The following is a 7,903-nucleotide window of genomic DNA, read 5'->3' as shown; positions in this document are numbered from 1 at the left end:
CTCGGCAGTCTCTATGGGGGTACCACAGGGTTCAATTCTCGGGCCGACTCTTTTCTCTGTATACATCAATGATGTTGCTCTTGCTGCGGGCGATTCCCTGATCCACCTCTACGCAGACGACCACCATTCTATATACTTCCGGCCCTTCCTTGGACACTGTGCTATCTAACCTCCAAACGAGCTTCAATGCCATACAACACTCCTTCCGTGGCCTCCAACTGCTCTTAAACGCTAGTAAAACCAAATGCATGCTTTTCAACCGTTCGCTGCCTGCACCCGCACGCCCGACTAGCATCACCACCCTGGACGGTTCGACCTAGAATATGTGGACATCTATAAGTACCTAGGTGTCTGGCTAGACTGCAAAACTCTCCTTCCAGACTCATATCAAACATCTCCAATCCAAAATCACAAGCAAGAATCGGCTTTCTATTCCGCAACAAAGCCTCCTTCACTCACGCCGCCAAACTAACCCTAGTAAAACTGACTATCCTACCGATCCTCGACTTCGGCGATGTCATCTACAAAATAGCTTCCAAATACTCTACTCAGCAAACTGGATGCAGTTTATCACAGTGCCATTCGTTTTGTTACTAAAGCACCTTATACGACCCACCACTGCGACCTGTATTGCCCTAGTCGGCTGGCCCTCGCTACATGTTCGTCGTCAGACCCACTGGCTCCAGGTCATCTACAAGGCTATGCTAGGTAAAGTGCCGCCTATTTCTCAGTTCACTGGTCACGATGGCTACACCCACCCGCAACACGCGCTCCAGCAGGTGTATCTCACTGATCCTCCCTAAAGCCAAAACCTCATTTGGACGCCTTTCCTTCCAGTTCTCTGCTGCCTGCGACTGGAACGAATTGCAAAAATCTCTGAAGTTGGAGACTTTTATCTCCCTCAACAACTTTAAAAATCTGCTATCCGAGCACTAACCGATCGCTGCAGCTGTACATAGTCCATCTGTAAACTACCCACCCAATTTACCTACCTCACCCCCATACTGCTTTATTTATTTACTTTTCTGCTCTTTTGCACACCAGTATCTCTTCTTGCACATGATCATCTGATGATTTATCACTCCAGTGTTAATCTGCTAAATTGTAATTATTCGATTTATTGCCTACCTCATGCCTTTTGCACCACATTGTATATAGATTCTCTTTTTTTCTACCATGTTATTGACTTGTTTATTGTTTACTCCATGTGTAACTCTGTGTTGTCTGTTCACACTGCTATGCTTTATCTTGGCCAGGTCGCAGTTGCAAATGAGAACTTGTTCTCAACTAGCCTACCTGGTTAAATAAAGGTGAAATAAAAAAATAAAAAAAAGTTTACATTAAAGTGTACCAGGGTTGGGGTCAAGTTTACATTAAAGTGTACCAGGGTTGGGGTCAAGTTTGCATTAAAGTGTACCAGGGTTGAGGTCAAGTTTGCATTAAAGTGTACCAGGTTGAGGTCAAGTTTGCATTAAAGTGTACCAGGGTTGGGTCAAGTTTGCATTAAAGTGTACCAGGTTGGGGTCAAGTTTTGCATTAAACTGTACCAGGGTTGGGTCAAGTTTCATTAAACTGTACCAGGTTGGGGTCATTTCCAATTAAACTGACATTTCAATTCAATTCTTGAATTCACTCGTGGAGAATTACTTTGAAATAAATTTGAATGACATTTTTTCAAGTTATGTAATTGGAATATTTTTACTTTTTTATTGGAATTGAATTGGAAATGTAAAACATTTAATCTTTTGGAATTTCATTGGAATTCAATATTTGTACATATTTGTACAACTTTACCCAACCCTGAGGGTAGAACTAATGCAAACTGGGTGTCAAAGGCTTCAAATAGTGAAGCAAATGTACTTCCCAATACTACAGTACCACCAAAGACACTGTTGACTATGGTTAATGCACATACTGTAATAAACTTGCTAAGGGTGTCCAAGAGTCCAACTAGTGACCAAATACAATTTTCAATACAAACACCAGATATCTAGTTCTAAAAATATCACGTATCAAGTTCATATTTTACATGAACACACACTTTCTGGTTCTAGAAATAGCTCATATCAAGTTCAAGTTTTGTATGAACTTCAACAGTGGATAAGGCAAGGACCGAGTGCACTGAAACAAGCTGTCAAAATATACGTGTAATATAAATCAACCAGTATTGATTTCTATTGAACAGCAGCGGAGCCAAGTCAGAAACAACCCAGTACACACGGTGGGACGTTGGCTTCAGAACAATATTTATACTGAACAAAAATATAAACGCAACATGCAACAATTTCAAAGATTTTACTGAGTTAGTTCATATAAGAAAATCAATCAATAAAAAATGTCACTAGGCCCTAATCTATGGATTTCACATGACTGGGAATACAGATATGTATCTGTTGGTCACAGATACCTTAAAAAAGGTAGGGGCATGGATCAGAAACGAGTCAGTATCTGGTATGACCACCATTTGCCTCAGCAGCGCGACACATCTCCTTCGCATAGAGTTGATCAGGCTGTGGATTGTGACCTGTGGAATGTTGTCCCACTCCTCTCAATGGCTGTGCGGATTGCTGGATATTGGCGGGAACTGGAACACGCTGTTGTACACATCAATCCAGAGCATCCCAGACATGCTCAATGGTGACATGTCTGGTAAGTATGCAGGCCATGAAAGAACTGGGAAATGTTCAGCTTCCAGGAATTGTGCACAGATCTTTGCAATATGGGGCTGTGCATTATTATGCTGAAACGGGGTGATGGTGCGAATGAATGCACGACAATGGGCCTTAGCATCTCGTCACGGTATCTCTGTGCATTCAAATTGCCATCGATAAAATCAATTGTGTTCGTAGTCCGTAGCTTATGCCTGGTCAGACCATAAACCCACGCCACCATGGGGCACTCTGTTCACACAACGTTGACATCAGCAAACCGCTCGCCCACACAACACCATACATGTGGTCTGCAGTTGTGAGGCCGGTTGGACGTTATCTAAAATGACGTTGGAGGCAGCTCTATGGTAGATAAATTAACATAAATGATATCAACATCTGACATCATCACATGTGTCGTGACATCTGCAGTCAGCATGCGTCTCTTGGACATTCTGCAGTAGCATGCTCTGGTGGACCCTGCAGTCAGCAGGCCATCTGTGGCTTGTGTTGTGTGACAAAACCGCACATATTTAGAATGGCTTTTATTGTCTCCGCGCAAGGTGCACCTGTGTAATGATCATGCTGTTTAATCAGCTTCTTGATAAGCCACACCTGTCAAGTGGATAGATTATCTTGGCAAAGGAGAAACGCTCAGTAACAGGGATGTAACAAATTTGTGTACAAAATCTAAGAGAAAAAGCTTTTTGTGCCAATGTAACATTTCTGGATCTTTTATTTCAGCTCGTGAAACATGGCACCAGAACTTCCATGTTGCGTTTATATTTTTGTTTTGTATATAACGTGAAGTTGGAGACATAGCAAGATGGATGTATAGTGTCAAATCCAACAGCATGACACAGTCTCAGTGCAATAAGGACATCTGATTCCAGATTGCACCATGACAGATTCAGAGGTCATTGCACATTTCCAGTAAGCACACATCCGATAAGACCATCCAGACGCACTAGAGAGATGGTGTCTTCCCTGTCGTGGTGATGGAGGCTGTCCACCTCATTACTGGAAACAGATGCTTCTCCAGCCACACGTCACAATAGAGGCCCACTGTGTGTGCTCACACACACACACAAGCAAACCGGCACTCACACACATACACACACACCACATGGCCCTGTGTCTGGTTACCTGCAAARAMATGTCAWTTTGAGTCCATTCATTTCGGGGAAGATTTCTTYCTCGTTTTTTTYCCGGATCGTTCCATAGTAAACAATGTTATATGATKGAACATGGAAACGTGACGTTTTCTCTATCGGATGCACTTTCATCCCTTATCCACTGTTTAAGTCAGGACGCAACTTGACTTTGATATGAGCTACTTTTAGAACTAGACAGCTGGTGTTTGTATTAGAAGGGTGTTTGCGTCACTAGTTGCACTCTGACACACAGAGCAAGTTTATAATACAGTATCTACACTTACCATAGTCAACAGCTTGACACCCTGTGTATGCCTTGTTGTCCCCAAAWTCACACTGTAAATACTACCCTGCACAGCTTCCCATTATTTCTGCTATTTGTATTTATAACTAGATAGCTGGTGTTTGTATTGGAAAGTGTATTTGCGTCATTAATTACCCTCTCTGACACCAATGGAAAGTTWGTTTTATGGACTCTCACTCTAATCTGTCTTGTGGTCTTGCTCCACAGGGCTAGTACATTAGCCTGGTCCCATATTGAGTTTTGAGTGCTTGAGTTTACAACACAAACAGATATGGGACCAGGCTACTATTTCATTACAAGTACTATTCTTACCCATAGACTATAGTACATGAACACAACCTACACCAGTATACAGTACATGTGCATAGAGAATGCATAGCAGRRGAGGCTGGTGGGAGGACTTATAGGAGGATGGGCTCATTGTAATGGCTGGAATGGATTCAATGGAACGGTATTAAACGCATCAAACATATTGAAACCACATGTTTGTCTCCGTTCCATTGATTCCATTCCAGCCATTACAATGAGCCCATCCTCYTATAGCTCCTCCCACCAGCCTCAACTGGTGCATATTATACCTGTTGTTATCAGTCTGATAAGACCAGTAGGGGTGTTGACATGCTGTTCTAAAGGAGACTGACTGAAAATACATGTGATCTGGTTTACAGGAGCTGGGTCTGGTGATCACAGGAACACTTCCCGTCTTCAACAAGACCAACACCAAAGCTGACAAAGAGAGGGGACTACAGGTACCAGGGCTGACTGGCTGGCTGCTGACTGACTGACTGCTGTGCTGGCTGGCTGATTGATTGACTGGCTGGCTGGCTGGTTGGCTGGGCTGGTTGACTGACTGGTTGACTGACTTGCTGACTGACTGGCTGTCTAACTGGCTGGTTGACTGGTGGTGACTGGCTGGTTTGACTGACTGACTGTTGACTGACTGGCGTGATGACTGGCTGGCTGGTTGACTAACTGACTGCTGGTTGACTGACTGGCTGGCTGGCTGGCTGGTTGACTGACTGCTATCTGACTGGCTGGCTGACTGCTTACTTGCTTACTTACTAATTTACTTGCATTCCCGCAATGAGCTTTCAGAAGTGTGTTTGATTTGCACAGCAGTATGTCCCAGAAGCAGGGAGTTGATGACTCTCAGCCAGGTTCACCTCCAGAATGAACACTGGGTCACACCACAGGACTGGGAACAGTGCGTTAACTGCCTTGCTCAGGGGCAGAACGACAGATTTTTACCTTGTCAGCTCGGCAGTCGATTACGATGTGGGTCCTTTTCTCTACTATCTCCTTGGTGAGGTACTTGTCAGCCATTTTGCTGATATAGTGTCACTCTTCAAAGGCTGCCCACTCTGTGCCACAGGAAGCAACAGCATCTGATAACAGTAGCTAACTACTTCAAGATGATGCTATTTGGTATTTTGGTATTTATTAGGATCCTCATTAGTTGTTGTGAAATCCTCAGCTACTCTTGCTGGGATCACACAAAACATAGACAATTAGTGGACAAGAACAGCTCAAGAACAGAACTACATACATTTAAAAACAGCACACATAGCCTACGTATCAATACATGGATGGTGTTTGATGGACCTGTATGACTAAAGCCAGGCTGAGAATGACTCGTTAATGAGTCACAGTAACAACAAGGATTTCTAAAGGACTTTTTTTATCTCCACTGTGCTCTTTACTTTGGAAATGTTTTTTAAAGTCGCCAAGGGACTTGAGTCATCGGAGTAAAATTGTTTTTGTGAATGCCTGCTGTGTGTGTGAAGCACTAGGGTCCCTCTGAGTGATATAATCCTGTGTGTGTGAAGCACTAGGGGTCCCTCTGAGTGATATACTATTGTGTGTGTGAAGCACTAGGGGTCCCTCTGAGTGATATACTGCTTGTGTGGTGAAGAACTAGGGGTCCCTCTGAGTGATAATTCCTGGTGTGGAAGCACTAGGGGTCCCTCTGAGTGATATACTGCTGTTTGTGTGAAGCACTAGGGGTCCCTCTGAGTGATATACTACTGTGTGTGTGAAGCACTAGGGTCCCCTGAGTGATATACTGCTGTGTGTGGAAGCACTAGGGGTCCCTCTGAGTGATATACTGCTGTGTGTGTGAAGCACTAGGGGTCCCTCTGAGTGATATACTACTGTGTGTGTGAAGCACTAGGGGTTCCTCTGAGTGATATACTACTGTGTGTGTGAAGCACTAGGGGTCCCTCTGAGTGATATACTACTGTGTGTGTGAAGCACTAGGGGTCCCTCTGAGTGATTACTACTGTGTTGTGTGAAGCACTAGGGTCCCTCTGAGTGATTACTGCTGTGTGTGTGAAGCACTAGGGTCCCTCTGAGTGATATACTGCTGTGTGTGTGAAGCACTAGGGGTCCCTCTGAGTGATATACTACTGTGTGTGTGAAGCACTAGGGGTCCTCTGAGTGATATACTACGGTGTGTGTGAAGCACTAGGGTCCCTCTGAGTGATATACTACTGTGTGTGTGAAGCACTAGGGGTCCCTCGTGATGATATACTACTGTGTGTGTGAAGCCACTAGGGGTCCCTCTGAGTGATATACTACTGTGTGTGTGAAACACTAGGGGTCCCTCTGAGTGATATACTACTGTGTGTGTGAAGCACTAGGGGTCCCTCTGAGTGATATACTACTGTGTGTGTGAAGCACTAGGGGTCCCTCTGAGTGATATACTGCTGTGTGTGTGAAGCACTAGGGGTCCCTCTGAGTGATATACTGCTGTGTGTGTGAAGCACTAGGGGTCCTCTGAGTGAGGTACTATATAAGGCTTTGTTTTGGTCTCATACCACTTTTCCTTGTTTGTTTTTTTCTCCCAGAGGCCCCAAAACCAGCTGATCCTGGAGTGATGGCTATCGATGTGTCTCTGGACGACATCAAAAGACTAACGCCAAGATTTACAGTAAGTACACACAACTAACACATACCCACATAGCCTATGTTAAGTATCCAGAACACCATCAATACCATCGACACACACACTAACTATCCCGTCTCTTTCTATCTCTTGTAGTTTGGACCAAATGGCTATTACTTGCCATTGACCCCAACGGTTACGTCTTGCTGCATCCCAACCTCTGCCCAAAGGACAGTACACACACACACACACACACACACACACACACACACACACACACACACACACACACACCACAACACACACACACACACACACACACACACCAACACACACACACACACACCACACACACACACACAAAAACTACAACACTCATCTGTTCCTTTAATCACAGTATGCTGCACAACCTTGTTAAGCAAAGCCCCGATATATCTGTTAGCAAGGCATGGGAGATCTAGCAGCCTGGCGTTAGCCTACCGTTAGCCTAGTGTTAGGCTAGCATAGGTTAGCATTACCCTAGCGTAGCCTAGCCACCCTTAGCTTTGTTTGGCTAGCTTCCCTAGTGCTATCTCGGAAAAGGTCACCATATGGGTTTGTGTAGAGAAGGTTTTGCGAGGGACACTTCATGATTTCCACACAACAACCAGAGGGAGAACATGGAGTTTACGCCCACGTAGCCATGTGTTTCACATCAGTCTTTAGTTTAAGTCCGCCTCACAGCTTTCCCGTAAACTGCCCTGAGGAAATATGTCACTGGTGTTCTTGTATCAAAACATCATTACTGTGCATTAAATAAAAACACAAGTATGGTTAAAGACTTCAGATACATGCTGTGGTTTGGTGATATTAACTGACTTGCCTAGATAAAGAAAGAGTCAAATTAATTATATATACAGCTCCACATTTGATC

General features: G+C 44.2%; 1 protein-coding gene and 1 long non-coding RNA gene across 2 annotated transcripts in view; one reads left to right on the top strand and one right to left on the bottom strand.

Moving 5' to 3' along the window:
* The window catches only part of LOC111979369 (eukaryotic initiation factor 4A-II-like), a 336,073-nt gene that overhangs the window by 136,531 nt on the left and 191,639 nt on the right, over nucleotides 1-7,903 (bottom strand). The window lies entirely within an intron of this gene.
* On the top strand, nucleotides 4,771-7,220 carry LOC111978940 (uncharacterized). Its single transcript, XR_002879254.2, has 3 exons — nucleotides 4,771-4,855; nucleotides 6,953-7,035; nucleotides 7,147-7,220. It is a non-coding gene; the product is annotated as an uncharacterized lncRNA (long non-coding RNA).

This window comes from Salvelinus sp. IW2-2015, linkage group LG19 (assembly GCF_002910315.2).
Source record: "Salvelinus sp. IW2-2015 linkage group LG19, ASM291031v2, whole genome shotgun sequence".
Lineage (NCBI taxonomy): Eukaryota > Metazoa > Chordata > Actinopteri > Salmoniformes > Salmonidae > Salvelinus > Salvelinus sp. IW2-2015.
The sequence above is the reverse complement of the archived record's forward strand: the minus strand, read 5'-3'. Positions and strand labels throughout refer to the sequence as shown.